The sequence below is a fragment of the Chionomys nivalis genome, chromosome X, assembly GCF_950005125.1.
Source record: "Chionomys nivalis chromosome X, mChiNiv1.1, whole genome shotgun sequence".
Lineage (NCBI taxonomy): Eukaryota > Metazoa > Chordata > Mammalia > Rodentia > Cricetidae > Chionomys > Chionomys nivalis.
In genome coordinates, this window is record NC_080112.1 from 56,733,345 (window position 1) to 56,752,453 (window position 19,109).

General features: G+C 34.2%; 1 protein-coding gene and 1 non-coding gene across 2 annotated transcripts in view; both read right to left on the reverse strand.

Moving 5' to 3' along the window:
• The window catches only part of Il1rapl1 (interleukin 1 receptor accessory protein like 1), a 653,936-nt gene that overhangs the window by 566,870 nt on the left and 67,957 nt on the right, over window positions 1-19,109 (reverse strand). The gene's annotated exons all lie outside the window — the stretch shown is intronic.
• Window positions 1,739-1,811, reverse strand: Trnam-cau (transfer RNA methionine (anticodon CAU)). The gene has a single exon. It is a non-coding gene; the product is annotated as a tRNA-Met (tRNA).

Consider the following 19,109-nt stretch of genomic DNA (forward strand, 5'->3'; position numbering starts at 1 on the left):
GGTTCGTAGTTACCTTTCTATTGTTGTTCCCTATAGTACTTAAATATAAATGTGAAAACTACTAAACTAAAGATATTGGGCTTGGATGTAATGCATCATTATGTCAAAAGGCCAGTGCTGCTTTATTTAATACCTTGATTCTCCCTTCTACATTTGCTAAGTTTTGTTTCTTTATATGTACAATGTGAACAGTAATGATACATACCACTTAAGTTCAGTTAATTGTGTATAATGCTTATAAAATAGATTATGTAAGCTATTTGAAAAGAGAGCAGAAATAGTTAAACTTTAAATAAAGCTATAGAAATAGAATTTCAATAATATTTTGTTATATTGAATGTAAGTCAACCTTAGAATAAATTGTAAATATATCATGGAAATTAACAAAATGTTAAGCAAGGATTTTGAATGCCTTAATATTCTATTTTTCTCTGTGTGTCTGAATGTGCATATATTCCTTTTTTTTACATTTCATACAAAGAACAAGAGTCCTCCTAAGTCTACCTAGATCCCCTAGGGTGAATTTTCCATGTCTTACAAAACTAAAAGTATTAGACAACATGGTGTTCATTTTTGAATAATTGAGGGATTATTTGTATATATGACTTTTAATGTTATTTGCCACACAATATTCCACACTATCCTTCATATGCATTATTCATGCAGTGTGTATTTTTTGAGAACACTTCATAAAATACAATGCACCTGCTGTTTGACAATCGTCTTGCTTCTCTATTCTGTTTCAATTAATCTCTCCCCATCAGACATGATAACAACCATGAAAAATAGCAAAGGTTTCTTGGCTTATAATTAACAGATAAGTTTTTTTAAAAGTTTAGATGAACCAATGAAACAAATAACAAGGAATTATTGAAAAATAATTGTAATAGAAAATGCATTTATATATTTTTGTAATTTAAATTATTACTGTAAATCTTTAACAGAGTTTTGGGTATAGCAGAGTATGATAGGAAACTGAATAACCAAAGGAAAAATTTTCTAATGATGTTGGAGAGATTGCTCAGTGGTAAGAATATTGATTGCTCTCTCAGTGGACTACACTTTGATTCTCTGCAATGCCATGTCAGATCACAGTCATCTTAACTCCAGTTCCAGAGGATCAGAGACACTCTCTGGCTCCTTCAGGAAGTCCACACATGCGGTACCCATATATAACAAGAAGACAAAAATCACCCATACTCAAAAATAAAAATAAAATATATCTTTAAATGTTTTTCTGACTGAAACATCCTACTAAGTCAAACATGAGTTGTTATATGTAAATCTTTTATCCATGATTATAAAAATGTGTAACTCAAACATATTATTTTCTTATTTTTCTGGAAGAGAATATTTATGGAAAATAATTACCAACCAAAATGTAAAAACATGTGATTATTTAATTTTATTGAAAATCTTTATTGTTATAATATTTGCTATTTCTTGGTTGAGTGGTATATAATAATTAAATTAAAATGTCCAAATAATATTGGCATTCATCACTTCTTTAAGACTATGAGAATGTTTAATATTGTTGTTGTTTTTTAAAAATATTTATTTATTTATTCTTTATACAATATTCTGTCTGTGTGTATGCCTGAAGGCCAGAAGAGGGCACCAGACCTCATTACAGATGGTTGTGAGCCACCATGTGGTTGCTGGGAATTGAACTCAGGACCTTTGGAAGAGCAGGCCAATGCTCTTAACCTCTGAGCCATCTCTCCAGCCCAAATTATTGTGCCCCGTGTGAGGATCGAACTCACGACCTTCAGATTATGAGACTGACGCGCTACCTACTGCGCTAACAAGGCACCTAATATTTGTTGTTAAAATAATTGACAATATATATCAATTACTTGTCAAGCAATTTCAGATGATTTTTTTTAATCTAAAATTATGAATACTTCCTATTTCATGTCTGCCTTCTGGATAGTGAAAGATCTGTAAGAAATTTTAAAACTTTCTTAATAATTGGTGGGAGGTCCTTGGACTTCTTACAGGGCAGGGAACCCGGATTACTCTTAGGGATGACGAGGGAGGGGGGACTTGATGGGGGAGGGGGAGGGAAATGGGAGGCGGTGGTGGGGAGAAAGCAGAAATCTCTAATAAATAAATAAATTAATTAATTAAAAAAACTCCAATCCAAGGTACTAGACAGTGCAAATAAGTTGGAGACATTATGTATCTTCACGCTAGTGAATGAATTGATGAGGAAAATGTTTCACCTGTATTGTTATAGAAATCCTGAACATCAGAGGTTCTTTGATTCATATCCTTCCTTATATTGCTATGCTATGTGGGATCAATTTAAGACTATTGTGTTTGATCATAGAATATTCATTTTAACCTTGTCTGGTTTCCACATTGCCTGCCACTTTCATATTCAAATCTTGGCTTTGGGTGTGTGAATCTACTGGTGTTATCACTATGTGCCACATACATCCTCACACCTCTATGTTACTGAAAAAAAACTCTATAGAAAACTCTTTTCCCCTTCTCTGCATAAACATTACCATGTCGTAATCTGACTCTGAATCATTGTATTCTGTATTTATCGTATTTTAGTTATTTCGTGTTTTTAAAGATTAAAAAGTGTAGTGATATAATAATCTAGAATGCACATTAAATTTGATACTAATGATGCAGAAATAATGCACATTAATATAAATATCTTTCAGATATTTTTCTTAATATTTTCTAATAGACATTAAAGAATTTTGAGATCATTTATATGCAATTTCCATTTGATTAACTAAAATTTTCCTATATGCAACTATGAATATATTCTACCTAAGTCTGTCTATAAATGTAATATGTTCATATTCTCAAATTTTATCTTTAATGTCTTATTAAAATGTAAAGAAATACTCAATGCAAGTTATATAAATACAATACATATCCTTTTGGATTTTTAGCTTCGAGCTAATAAAAACTCAGAAGTAATGATTTAAGCATAGGTTATTCTAATGAATAAAAACAGAATTTTCTTTTTGCAAAATCCAAAGTTCAAAGTTCAGACTGAGGAACAAGAAAATAAGACATATTACATTTTATTTCAAGTTATTCCAGTCTTTTTGCATGTCTTTTTTAAATTCAGTATTGAATTCTGACCATATACTGAAAATAGATCAGTGTTCCCCTTTCTCTGATCATTTATTGATATATTATGTTGTTATATTCTGGTGGATTCTTGTCAGATTACAGTGCTGTGTTTGGGATGATTGGATTTTTAAAAACAGATATTGGTATAGAGCCTTTTCTAAAATGAAAATGTTTTAGAGCCTGTGTCACATAAATATGGATATATTTAAAATTATTAATTTTACACTTAAAGAATACTGTGCTGGTTTATAGAGCACTTGCTTAGAATGGGGAAATCAAATCCAGAATGGCACATATATGCAAAGTGAGCAGGATGGTAAATTTACCTTATATATTTTTCAACCACAGCTGGAAATTGAAAACAACAATGAAAGAAATATTTTATACAAAGTCTTAATTTTCAGAGGCCTGAGGGGAACTTCAGTTGCCTATATGCTCACAGGAAAGTGGAAATGGCTACATGTCTCTAGAGAAAGAATCTGTCAAAACAAACAAGCAGAACAATTTCCAAACCTGACTCAGCCACTTACTCCTGTACAGCTATTAGTAAGTCCCTTAACCTCCCCAATGTCTCATGTATTTTGATTTTCATATAAAAGTGGAGATACTTAATGGAACTTTCCCCCAAAAAATTCTTACAAAGACTTTTTTTAGATAATATTTTCTAGCTGTTTGGATATTCCTCAAAATAAACTCACCGTAAAATAGTAATGAAGGATTTATTATTCTAACAAAATTTAAAGGCTTTATTTTAGTTGTTCTAATGTATTAGAGTCTAACTAGTAAATATACAACCATATTGGATAGGGGGAAATTCTCCAGTGAGTACTCCATAAATTGTTGATTGATAACATGAGGTGTCAACGGTTGTCTGAAGTCTGAAGCTTTATACACAGAAAAAAAAAAAAAGGATGATTTTATAATGGATCACCAGTTAAGCAGTAAAACAGAATAATCTCTGAATTGGAAATAAAATTTTATCATATGTGGCCCCATTGACCTAATCTGCCTCTAGGAAGATAGCTATAACAGCGCTAAGGCCAGTAATGACACTGTATTTCTGATCTGTGAGGAATAGATGGATATGGCTACCGACACAGAAGAAAATCAATATTACCCAGCTATTCACCTAAAAGACTTTATAGTAATTACTGCAGTGTTGGTATACCTTCACTCATGAATTCATACATAATTTGGAAATGAGTTTTGATTATTACTATATGGAATCCCTGAAGAGGTAGGAGTTAGGAATAAAAGAAATGACCTTTTCCAAAGTTTGTCTTCCAGCATAGATATTAACAAAGTAGAAATGTTCTTTCGTTTGGAAACCACATTTTATTCATCAGGCACATTTTCTGCATTAACATTTTTTTGTTTTTATTACATTTCTATGGTCCACACGTTTGAGAACCATTTTAAGGAAAATCGCAATTAGGACTTAAGATAGAAATAGCAACAGACCTCCAGATAAAGTGTTGATGTGGTGTCACTTTTTAAGCATCACTTGTCCTCGTTGCAGCTTAATAAGCTCTCTTGGCTCATATCTTTCAACATTTAATCCAAAGCAATTAAACTTATAAACAAATGCTGTCTCTATTGTTTTAAGAGTCTTAGCACACAATTTCATTATAATAGGCAACAAAAATGTTGGAACTCTCAACCTATTCATCATATTTAAAATGTATGATTTTCTTCCTATGTGTGTTTGAAAAGAAAATGTCTGTATACATAAATTTTATTTGATAAATACAAAATGGATAATATGTTTTTATGTCCTGAACACTACTTTCATACTAAATGACATTTCTATTTTTAAGGCTGCTGCCTTTTAATCAGTCTTTAGAGAAAATGGGCCTTACAGTTAATAAATTTTATGATTGTAAAAAGCAAAATATATACAGAAAATGAAGAAACTATTGTGTGTAAGTGTGGAGGGGTGACATGGTCTTTTCAGGTTCACTTATGGGCAAAGAATCAGGAAGTTATAGGGCTGGAGAGATGGCTCAGTGGTTAAGAGCATTGCCTGCTCTTCTAAAGGTCCTGAGTTCAATTCCCAGCAACCACATGGTGGCTCACAACCATCTGTAATGAGGTCTGGTGCCCTCTTCTGCCCTGCAGGCATACACGCAAACAGAATATTGTATACATAATAAGTAAATAAATAAATAAATATTTAAAAAAAAGAATCAGGAAGTTATAGTACAATTGAGTGTTTATGAGAATACATGCACTTAGTTAAGTTAATATGACAGGATGGTTTTGGTGAACATGAGGAGTTGCATTTTTCAGAGAACTAGCTTTTAGTCTGTCAAATTCCATCGGTATCTATCCTATGTTATTTTAGCAATTAGTTAAACTACCTGGGTTTAACTAATTAATGGCCAATGTAGTGCAATGGCTTAGAGCATAGTGTATTTTATCATTTCAGGGCAAGCATTTTTGGAATGATGTACAAAAATTAGAACATCACATGAAAATGAAATATTTTCCAATCAAAAATCTTAGTCTGGTAGCTGAAAAAATTTGAGGAGCAAACTTGCATAATAATAAAGAATATTCATTCCTTATATCCATTTGAAAAATATTAGTTGAGAAACCCAAGATATAAAACAGATAACCTTTTGGAATTGAACTTAGCGGTTTCACTCGTGAATTTAAATTTCAACTCCTTAATGTAGCTAGGTAGTGTAGTCCCAACAGAAAAGTCAGCACTTAAATGGTTTGATTAAAGTAATGAATTAAAGCTATTAAAATTATAGTATTTATACATCAAATCAAACTTGAAAATAATAAAATATCTGAGTTCCAATGAATATATTCTTAATTATATTTAATTTTGACCTCCATAATTATATCTTGACTACTTTACTCCAACTGTGCCCTGAGATTTGCACAGTTAACAATCCTTTAAATAAACTAAAAAACCTGCACATTTTTCATGTTAAAAAATATGCAGTTCAATACGTTATATTTTCCTAAATCATCTGAGGTTATGTGAATCAGAAAATGATAGCAGAAATACTCCATAGCATGGTTACTTGGAATTCTGAGTACTTTGAAAGGAAGGGAATTGGAAAGACTCAGAAAGATGTTTAGTCTTCTTTTCAATCTGGTTTCTGGCCCCCCATTTTTTCCTTCTGAAGTAAGTTATAAAAACCAAACTTCCTTTACTAACATTAATTCATAAAACCTAGACATTTTTCTATCAGTAAAGGATCCTACAAATAAGAATGGCACATTAATCATTTTATCCTTTCTCCCTTTCCCTTTGAATATATTCTTCCTGAGGGATCCAACCCATTTTCACTGATTTCTAAGCACTTGTGAGATGAATTTCTTCAGTCGGCTATAGAATAGATAGTACTTGAATGAAATATCTCAATAATCATAATTGTTATGTGAATTTGTTACTCTGTACATGTGCACATGCATATTAATGCTTTCTCTCCCCCCACTTTGTGATATATATATATATATATATATATACATACATATATATATATATATATGAGAGAGAGAGAGAGAGAGAGAGAGAGAGAGAGAGAGAGAGAGAGAGAAGAGTAGTGATGGAAAGAGATTTTACTCATTTCACTTTCATCTTATTCAACTGAATATGTTATCTTCCTGTTGCCTGGCAATTTTTTAGCAGTCTTGAATTCTTAGGTGCATTTCACAAAGGTTAGGTCAATAGTTGACTAAAGGATTTAGAACCAATATAATTCATATTTATGCTCTTATGCGGCTCCTAATATGGCATACTGAATCTTTATTTCCACTGTATTTTAAAAAAAGTAGTACAGATACATGTTAGTGGTCTTCTATACTTTGAGGCTTTTAGAATAAAGGTGAATTTAATTCTATTTTACATCAAAGTATTATCTTTAATTTATATGTAAGTGAACCCATAACTTAAATAATGGAAAATTTGGTTTCTCTTATTAAAAGTTGGCAAATAACATGTTTTCATCATTTATTGATACAGAAGATATGTATCAATTTTTGATAGTAATTGTTTATATGTGGTTTATGATGTGATGTTTGATTTCTTTGTGATTTATAATGGTGTCTTCAGCAGTAGGGTCTTAACATTAAGTTCTGACGATACTTACCATCAAGTACAATGACAACAAAATATAATGTGTGCGTGTCTATGGACATGATTGACCAACAAATTGAAAAAGAGTTAAATCATAACCTTCACTGAAATATTTTCTATAACAGTCAATAGTATCTGGGAGAGGATTTGCCATCTGGTTTTAGGGTAACTACACTGAATTCTTTTTATATGTATATGTTTTAGGAAACTTCCATGTGACATTTTCAAAGGTCTTTGATGGTAGTCACACCATGTCCTCTGATCTTACACCCTACTTTATACTTCCTATTCCATTATTTCCCATTGAAAACATTTTAATTAGAAACTAAATACATGAAGAATCATGTATCAGTGAGTATAAAACGTAGCAGAATCACTAGGATATCTGTCCTCCTGAACTAAGCTTGTTATTTTCATGTTGTATTAACAAAGTATGAAGTATCAAAGGTTTTATGAAGAATGATTTCGTAGATTGATAATAATAAGAGATTATCAGGAAAACATTAGTGTTTAAAACACCTTGATAAATCTTAGAGTTAAAACACATTAACGATCACTCTTGAGACCAGCCTGGTCTACAAGAGCTAGTTCCAGGACAAGCTCCAAAACCACAGAGAAACCATGTCTCGAAAAACCAAAAACCAAAAAAAAAAAACCCAAAAAAAACCAAAAAAAAAAAAAAAACAAAAACGATCACTCTTTGGTGAAAAACAAAATACGACTCAGTGACAAATAGGAATAATGTATCATGAAATGCATCAACTAGTGCTAAGAGAAATGCAAGCTGGACAACTCACTGGAAAAAATCATAGAAATATACATTTTGCAATAATGCAGCCACATGACTCTCTAGTTTAAATAACAGAGAAAGTCTCACTCCGAAAAATCAACTGTGAGACTGTTTAATGGATTATTATTTGTGATGATGTGGATATGGGGCAATGGTAATTCATCTGAGTAAGTTCTAGGTTCAGTGAAAGAATCATTATCTCAGAAACAGGAGGAAGACACCTGATATCAACTGGCTGCCTGAAGACACAAATTGCTCTGTCTCTGTCTCTGTCTCTCTCTCTCCATAAAAACAGAGATTAGTTATAATGTAAAAAACTGTTTAAGTATGTAATATAATTGATTTATATAAATTAATATTTATACAAAGTAAAACCATATTTTCTTTACTACCAACATATTAAACACCTGAATATTGATTGGTTCACTGTTGAAAAATGAAAAAGATACTATGGGGGATAAAAGGGCATATACATGCATGTGTAAATAATATGTATATTGTGTAATGTATGCATATGATATATTAAAATATTAATTGAATTACTTAAATTGAATTAAAAATTAATTAAAGTATTAAAATACAGATGAAAATGAAAAGGTAAATGCTTCTTAGTACTAGGATATACAAAAATGGATGAACTAATGCATGTGTGTGCACACATATCAGTTGACTCAAAATAGTGTATCCAAAATTAGACTTCGGAACTATGTATTCTAATTGTCATGCTAACCATGGAAATCCATTTTATATAAGCATCATATTTTAGGAATATTTTAATACATTGTTGTATTCATTGTAAAAATGAAAGATTTACAATATTCTGAATTTATTCTTTTAATACAAAGATAATCCTTTTCCACTCTGAATTTATTGCTGTCTGAAATTTTTTCTTACTAATTATAAAGAGCCCATTAGTGGAGAAAGGGAAGAAAGACTTTAAGGAAGAAGTGATAGTAGAATCCAGGTAATATGATGGGATAAAGGAAATAATGATGAGGGAGGTTTGAACAGCAAGGTATGGGAGGGCAAGATAGAGTATAGAGTGCTAGGGGAGGGATAACTAAGGGTATGTTTGAAAAAGGCACGTGGTAACCTATTAGTTTATAACCTTCACACACACACACACACACAAAATAGTTTAATTGGAGTTACGTATCTCAGAGAATTAGGTTTATTCGAGAAGGTTGAAGTAGCCAAGTAGAAAGCCTATTGCCAGGTGTGGGACACGTCCGCCCAAGTTATACGTTCAGAGGTGTTGTGAATGTACCTAAAACAATACAGGCTACTGTTATTGCGTTTGGTTAACCATTGGAAATCAAGACCCTATTGCTAAATACACCACATACATTGGTCACAGGACAGAGATAAATCAATTTAGTATTGACAAGGAAATTTCCTCCATTCTGGTTAGCTTTCATAGTACTGGAATGTCTCATGTTGACTGGATAAAAACCCATCAATAATCTGACCCAGCTCTGAACCCTATGAACTAAAGACCAGCATGGTAAAATATGCCCATAGGTACAAGAGTGGTGTGAATGTTGTTGGGGTAACTGGGATCTTTCTGATTGGATCTAAGTCCTACTTCACAAGAGAAAACACATGCCTGATACTGCTAATCTGTCTAAAAGCTCATGCGTTCATGGGTGACCTACTGCTAATAATTTGGAAAATAAGCATAGCATCAAACTGCCCTCTAAGTTAAAATCTTTCTAACTGTAAATTGGGGTAGCTCTCATACTTCATTCAAGAAGCTTCTTCATAGAGTAAATAGATGGCTAATACAGAAACACGACTGGCCAAAGACTAAAGAGTAAGTGATTAAGGAATGTTCAGATGGAAATGGGACATTATACCATGCTTCTTCCCATAGGCTCAGACTCTATTATAGAAGATGAAGCAGAATGACTGTAAAAGTGAGAGGTAAGGGAGGACTCAATAGAGGCATTGTCTACTGGGTATGACAGAAGCGCTCCACTCATGAACTCAGAGCAGCTGTTCCCTGGACCAGATCAAGCTAATCCACAAAGCATGGACTGGTAAGAGGTCCGTAAGCCCTCACTCCTAACCAAGGAGCTATGGAAACTGATGACTTCCAGTGGCAGGAGGCAGTTAGTTTCATTTAAAGGTGTTGCTCCTGTTAGGTAGAACATGCTCCAATGGATGTTCCACACCCAGAAATATATGGAAATCAAAATTTTGAGTTAACAATTACTAAATTAATGTTAAAGTGGAACACATGATGTTGTGGTTGGTATAGTAGAATGGCAGGGGTTAAAATAGGATGAATAGAATAGTTTGGGTAAATTTTATTAAAATTCATTGTATTATCTCAGATAATTAATAGTATTTTATTTATTTTAAATTTTTTATTTATTCTGTGTATCTTTTACATCATTTATCTTGATCTCATTTATTTCCCTGTTCCTTTGTATTTGCCCTATGCCCCTGAAAGTCTCCAAAGAAAACAAAACTTAAGAGATAAAATGGTAAAATTTTTAAAAGTGGGAAAAAAACTAAAAGTCTCATTATGGAAGCACAGTATGACACAGTAAGTAACATTGTAGATCCCTTTGTCCGTAATCTTTACTTGCAGGTGTTCCTTGCAAGAAGTCATTGGTCTGGTTCTAGGCCTCTGATTTCTATTACACTATCAATGCGGGGTCCTCACTAGGACTCTTCCTGGGTATCCTATTGTTTCCCTGTATTGTGGATATCCCGCAGACTTGGGTCTGTGGGTCAGCTTTCTTCAGGTACTCCAGCAGATTATAGATGCAGTGGATGTTGGGACAGGTCAAGTCATATCCTTAGGTTTGGACCTGGGAAGCTGTAGGTTTTGTCTGCCAAATGAGAAGTGGAGACAGCTCTCCCAAGATTACAACTTCAAAGCTGCCTCACCCACACCTGGGCTAATAGGGTAGGCTCTCCTGCACTTATGACCATAGAGCTGGCTCTCCCACCTGCCTCAGGTGTTGATGGGTGGGGAGGGGCCACAAGACAGATGGATAATGGGAAAATATCCCATGCTCACAACTTCAGAGCTGACTCATCCACACCTGAACTAACAGGGTTGGCTCTAATGTGCTACCTTAATGAGGTGCGGGGCCTGCTTTCCTGAGTGTTGTAGCTGGTAGGGGTCGGGGTGCCTTTCCCATTCCTATGACCACAGGGCCAACTCTTCCATCTGGCCCAGGCATTGATTAGTGGGTGGGGAGCATCTTTCCCTTGCCCAAGTCGCCACAACACAGAAGAGACATAAGGGCAGCTCTTCTATACTTAGTACTTTAGTGCTGGCTCACCCACACCTCCACTAACAGGGTTGATTCTATTGTATTGTTCTGGCCACAGGGTCAGCTCTCCCAAGTGTTGAAGCTGGTGGGGTCAATTAATAGTATTTTAAATAATAATTTTAAAAGAATTCTGGCCAATTAACCTAACAACTTATATCACACTCATTTTAACTTTGTTCATCTTGTTTCCAATTATTAGATTTTTTACTGACACTCCTCCAACAAAAAAAATTGCATTGCTAGTTATTGGTTGTAGACTTATGACACAGTATTTCCTATGAATAATTAGTAAATTACATGAGAATCACAAATATGTTTAAAGAATTTTTCTGACAGTGATAAGAAAGTATTAACATGCAGATTTCCATTTTAATTATGTATTCTACTTGTTATGTTCTACCTAGAAAGTTTCAGATTATCTTCTTTTTTGTTTGTTTTCATGGCACTGGTTATTAAAATTGTAGTATATTAGAATGTCACTCCAAAATATGACTATAGAAGAGAATAAGACATTCTAAAATATACCTCTTTAGCATAAATATTATTTTGAGATGAATATTTAAGATTCATCTGGCACAGAAGGAGCTCTCAAACCACAGAATTTATGATTTTACAATGCAATTCAAATGTTATACTAGAAATCTTCATTACAAAGACATTACTTTTTCTGTACCAGGAAAAAATATTACAAAATGACAAGCAATTCTTAGTGATGGAGAAAGAATAAGTCTTCGTATTGTTTGGCATACTTTAGCTGTCAGCTCACATCTGGTCATCCCTATACTATGTTTCTCTGTTTTTAGCTTACTCTTGAAATCTAAACAGTATATCTTTGGTACTTAGAATTTACATATAAGATATACATGCTAGTAAACTTCCCTTGGCACTTCTCATTTTTTCTCAATTTTTGTACATATATATATATATATATATATATATATATATATACACACACACACACACACACACACACACATATACATACATACACTGTGCATGTGTGCATCCTTCAGTGCATGTGCCTGTGTGTTTCTGTGTGTCTGTGTGTGTGTGTGTGTGTAAACCAGACGAAAACATTAGGTTTCATCATCAGAAATGCTGTAAACCTCCTATACGACTAGGACTACCACTGGCCTTGTGTTTACCAATTAGGCTTGACTTGTTTGCCAATGAGCGCCTGGATGCCCTATCTCTATCTCTTTCATACTGGGATTATAGCTACACATCAAGAAACAATGAATTTTTATGTGGGTTCTGAGAATTGAGTTCAGGTCTGCCTACTTATGAGAGAGTCACTTTATCAATTAATCTATCCCCCAATGCCTCCTTTTTCTCATATCTGACGTGGGATGTCCTTCTTTGTGTGTGTGTTGACCAGAACTATTTTGGCCAATGGCTTAGCAGAGTAAAGCCAAGTGGGAATATCTATCTATCTATCTATCTATCTATCTATCTATCTATCTATCTATCTATCTATCTATCTATAGAGAGAGAGAGATAAGATTGTAATTGACAGAGTAGGCAGAGTCAAAGGGATACCATGTAGCCACCAAAGGAGGGACATGCCATATAGGTAAGCCACAGCCTCATGCCAATATATAGATTAATAGAAATGGATTAATTTTGTATTTAGAGCCAGCCAATAAGAAGCCTAAGACATTATAACTGATAATCAACCTCAAAGTGGTTATTTCATAGCAGCTTTGGGAACAGGCAGGTAGAGAAAAATCAGCCCAGGCGGACGAGCAGGATAGATAATACTGCTAGCTACATATATTAATGCATCTTTTGTGTGAAGAAACCCATATAAAACTGCAGGATAATTTTTACTTTTCTTCCCTAATACATGTTACTGCTATAAAGTAATTGTTTTCCTGAATCCCAAGCTCTAGACAATCATTAAATTTATCATCACTTTCCCATCTTAATTTATTTTTCAACATACTGTAGCTGTGGCATTGCAGAAAATTAGTAGACTAAGCTGTTGAAGCCTTGATAGTGAATACAATTTGTATTAATATAATGGCCACTTTGTGAAAGCATGTTACTGAGGATTATGTTGCTAGTTGTGAGTTGTAGCTTTATGACACAAGTATTTCCTGGGTGTAATTAGGACAGTATATTGGAAACCTAAATATTGTTAAGGAAATTTATCTGAAGTGTTTGTCGGAGCTTATGAACAGGCTGTGTATCCTAGTCCAAGCTTGTCCTCATACATAAAAGTATAAAGATTTTTTCTTACAGAAAATATAAAAGCCATTTCAGATTGATTCATAACCTTGGTAAAAAGGTCACAATGAAATGTATATCACAGTAAGTGTTGGCCAAAGCTTTACAGATAATAAATTTATTTTAAAAATTATTTTATGAATCAAGACTTTGAATCAAAAATTACTAATTAAATATTTACATGTTTCTCTGAGTATTCTAGTGAAACTATATGCCTTAAACTTATCTCATTTCTCAGGAGTATACCTGGTTGACTCTGCCTGATTCTCCTCTACATGCACCCTCCCCAAACCTCCAAATATACCCACAATCCCAGATTCAGTGCCCCAATCTAGTCTGGCCAGCCCTGCTAGTGCTATTACCAAGCTCTAGGAGTCTACTATTATCTGCCTTCCTTATTCCAACATTTAGGCCCCCTTTGTACCACTAACCAGGTGAGTCTTCCTGGTCCCCCCACACTCACATCCCCCTCAGGCTCCACATCTAGCCACAAACTCCAAGTGTGAAACAGGAAACACATCCTGGATACTTTCCCAGTCCCCTGAGTTTGAGGTCATTCCTCCTAAGCTTTTTCTAATCTCTGAACCCAAACCAACCAGCATATCTGCCTCTGCTGCTCCAATCTGCTCTGTTGATATCAGATAAACCCTAACAAAATTAGGTCACAGCCCAGATCTCACTTCAAAAACACAAACAATATGAAAGACCAAGGCATGTACTATTCCCACCTTAAAAAAATCCACCAGTTCTATAGAAATGTCTGCCAATAACAATTACCTAGATGAACCCCAGGATTCAAAATAAAAGCCTACTCCACAAGAGGACTGTCAGACGTAATACTAGAAACCTAGTTAAATAGTCAGGGCTAGTGAATTCGTGGTCTTTGGAAAAGAATTTACAACTAGCCTGTTACCAAACCAGAACAATCTCTAGCTACATTCTAAATATTTATTCTTTATATCTGAAGATAAGTGTAATTCTCACCACCACCACTCCCATGAAGAACATTTCTCTTTGTAGTAGACAGAGCCTATAACAGAAAACCACAACCAATGAAAATGTTGTCATAGAGCCAAATCCTAGCTGATTAGTCTGCAGCACACCTCCTGAAGCAAAGGTTCAGGGTCATTACAGAAGAGGGTGCTGGAAGATTTTAGGAATAAATTAGAAAGTTTGCTCTGAGATTGCATCCTAGAAATGTCAGAGAAGCAGTGGACATAAAGTCTCCCCAAGATGGCAGCCTAAACACTATATGAATAAGGACAATACTAAGAGACATGATAGCATAGGAGGGAAAAAATATCATAAGGCCTCTACCATAGATAAAGAATTGTAGGCAACTAAAGAATGCCAAGAGCAGAGCAAGAGAAACAGTCTTTTTCCAGAAAATAACATCAGTGTGTTATCTAATACAACATGGCAGCTCTGAAAACATATACTTATAATTAACATTATATGAACTTAGCATGCTGTATTTATTTATTTAAGAATATGTGTGTGTGTGTCTGTGTGTGTATTTGTATATACTTATAATGGATGTAACAACAATTACAGACAAAGAGGCCAAAAATTTGAAATAGAGCAAAGAATACAGAGTATATGTGGGAGGGTTTAGAGTGAAGAAAGAATATAATTATGCTATAATTCCCCAGAAAAAAATATTAATAAAAACATGTTGTAGTTCTTGGAACTAGGAGTCTAAGATCAACAAATAATTAATATTGACTTAGCAACTTTAAATATATGCAAACTTAGAAAATTAGAACTGAAGAATTGTAAGTTTTCATAATACCTATAAATTTTGAGTATTTTTATCTTATGTCTATGACAATGTTAACATATTCAAAGTGACAAACAATGCAAGGAGAAAGAAATGTGCAAATGACATTTTTATGGAAATCAATTTTGACAATTTACTTGACTAAACTATGAAACACATAAGGCATTAAATATGTATACATTCAAATGTGTAAATGAGGGCTTCCCACAAGAGTTTTGTTTTGTTTTGTTTTCGAGACAGGGTTTCTATGTAGCTTTGGCCTGTCCTGGAACTAGCTCTTGTAGACCATGCCGGCCTCGAACTCAGGGAGATCCACCTGCCTCTGCCTTCTGAGTGCTGGGATTAAAGGCGTGCACCACCACCGCCCAGCTCCAGAAGAGAGTTAACAGAAATATATGGATGTCACCATCCCATGGGCTGAGTTTTTATACTGAATAAAAAAGGAAACAGAAGAAACCAAGTCAAACAATAGAAATTTTTGCCAGCTCTATATCTGACAGAGGATTAACATCCAGAATATAGAAAGAACTCAAAAACTGAGTCAAGGAAACAAACGATCCAATTAAAAATGGGTTGGGGAATCTAAATAGTAGTTCTCAATAAAAAAAAAATCACTAAGAAACACCTCAAAAACTGTTAATTATTCTTAGCAATTAGGAAAATGCAAATGAAAACAACTTTGAGATTTCATCTTACCTCAATCATAATGGCCAATATTAATAAAATGACTGAAAATAAATTCTGGAGAGGATGTGGAGAAAGAGGAACCTTCATTCACTATTGGTGGGAATGCAAGTTGCTATAGCCACTCTAGAAATAATTGTGGAGAACCTCCAAAAATCTAAAAGGAGACCTACCATATGACCCAGACATGCCACTTCTTGGCATATGTCAAAAAAAATCAATAACCTACTCCACAAATACTTGCTCAGCTATGTTCATTGCTGCCCTATTCTCTATAACCAGAAAATATAAACAACCCAAATGTTCTTCAACAAACACATGAATAATGAAAACATAGTACAATATAGTACATATATACACTATGAAATACTATTCAGTTATGAAAAATGAAATCATTAAACTTGAAAAAAAAGGGTCAACCTAGAAAAGAGTATATTATGTGGGGATAACCAAGACCCACAATGACAAATGCCACATATTCTCACACATCTGGGATATCCAGCTTCAAATCCTCAGATGTTAATATACTAGTTGGAGTTAAAACAGAAATCAGGAAAGTATAAAGAAACCATAGGTTTCAGGAAAGGCTAGAGAAGGAAGTAGCAGGTTGAAGATGATTTGAAGCTGGAAATGGAATAACAGGAATGGCATTCCAACTGCGAAGTGGTGACAGAAGTCAACACAAAAGGAGATGGACAAATCACACCAAAATTGTTGGATGTAGCCACAAAGAATCAAATTATTTTATACTTACCTAAATTTATACACAATACATAAATAAACATATACATGTATTCATATGTATTATATGATATTATTCATTATATATGTATCCATATATATATATGTATGTATGTTAAAGGAAACATGGGCTGAAAATGTTCCTCTTAAGAGCTATAGAGTAACGAAACCTCTAGTACCAGACTTGAGAAATCTTTCAAAGAGTTGATCATGAGAATCCAAGGAATTCTCCAAACAATATAAATTATAGATGTTGCTCTCAGGGGTTAGGATGAGCCCCTTTGCTGAAGAAACAACACACATAGGACACAGGACTCAGATGGCTGAAGCTGTATCTGACCTAAAAGCTTCTTCTCTGCTTTCTAAATTCAGTGGTTCCTAAACCTCTAAACAAGTCCTAGCCTGCTGCAACACCTATGAATTTTGACAATTACTGGCATGGAAAGATATGCATAAAAACATAATAAGTCGCACTCATGTGTTGGTGGCAACCAACAGTTGTCTAATTGGATGCAAGTCACATTCAACAGAAGGGAAATCATTCCTGGTGTTGAAAACTTAGCCAACTTCCTTGATTAGTGAGATTCAGGATATTATACAAAAACCTACTAGTTCTATACTATCGTAACTTTTTACTGCATTCTAAATTTTGTCCTTATACCCATAGACAAGTATAGCTACTGCCCTCATCAAAGAATATTCTCCTTACAGCAAATGGAGATTATCGCAGTAAGCCACAACTGCACACAATATAGGCTCAACAGACTTTGGAGAACTCAATCCTGTTATATACAACTCCCTCAACTAGGGCTCAAGGAACAAACACTGTGGAAGAGGGGGCTGAAAGATTGTAAGACCCAGTATTCTAGGAAATCTGTCATGAAACCATAGTCTTTCATAGAAATGGCTGCATATACAAGGCCAGAAGAATAGCAATATCAATAGACATGGCTTGCTGTAGGAGAACTTATAAGACTATTTTTGTAGATGATACTTAGCTGAGAACACTGATAGTAATGTGGACAGTGAAGCTTCAGCTCCCAAGGTTTTAGAAGAGAATAAGGTCTATGGATCAGAAATTGGACTAGAAGTCATTCATGCTAAAACTGTGGAAAGAGTGTAACTAAATTCTGACAGTTTTGGGGAATTCAATGAGGCAGAATTCATAATGTTGTTAAATTTGAGTACTGTTCTGGTTAGTATTTTGTCATCTCAAGCCTGAGTTTCTGGGAAGAGGAACATCAGCTGGATATATGTTTCCATCAGATTGAGCATAGGGAAGTCTCTAGGGCATTTTCTTAATTAATGTTAGATTTAAGAATGCTCAACCATTGTAGGTTATGCTACCCATGGGCAGATAGTCCCGAGTAGCCTAAAAAAGCAAGCTGAGCAAGCCATGAAAAGCAAGCCACTAAGCAGTGTGCCTCCTTGTTCTCTACTCATGTTCCTGCCTCAATTCCTGCCCCAACTTCCCTTCATAGTGAACTACAACTGTAAGCTGAAATAACGTCTTTCCTTGCAAAAACTGTTTTGGTCATGGTGTTTATCACAGCAGCAGAAACACTACTAGGACAAATACAATAGACTAAGTAATTTGAAAGTAGTAAGCATTATTAGGATTATGACTCTGAAGGCTTGGAAATTCATGTGTAAGAGTTTTCATGCTGTGCCATATGTGAAAGGACAAGTGAGCCCTCTCAAAACATATCTAAGTATACAAAGGAAAATTGGACTAAACACATTCTTTTCATTCTGAAACAGTATTAATGCTTTCATGGTATTCAGAAACCTAATGACTAAAATGTATGGAGAGACCTACTTTATAATACGTTTTATAATGCAAATCTAATTTCAACATGTGCTCGTTTTGCAGATAAACAAAATATAAAAGTTACAGGATAAAGAAAGATTTCACCTCTATTTTTAAGGAAGTCCTGAAAGGAAAAGACAATGTACAGTAGAGTCAGAATTCCTTTGGGTAGCCTTTGAAAAGGTAATAAATGCACCTATGAGGTATTGTTAACACTGCAATAGAAACTGCAGAATGTTATAGATGATACTGAAGTAAAACACTTACTGAAGGCCACACAGGTAATGGATCACAATGCCACAAAGGACAAGACATTTGGACAGAAAATGGCAAAGCCACAGGGCCAGAGGTTACCAAACCTAGTGAAACATTGTGTGGAACACACACAATGATGTTTTGTATTTCAGATGCCAGACATAGAGCTAAAGGATATAATATTTGTCAGTCTTGATTCTCATCATTCTTTGGTTCTATTCCTACTTTATGCACCACCAGTCTTTTTTGGAATGAGAATGTTTATTCTGGATATATATATATATATATATATATATATATCCTTAAGGTAGATTTATAGCACAAATTCTTAT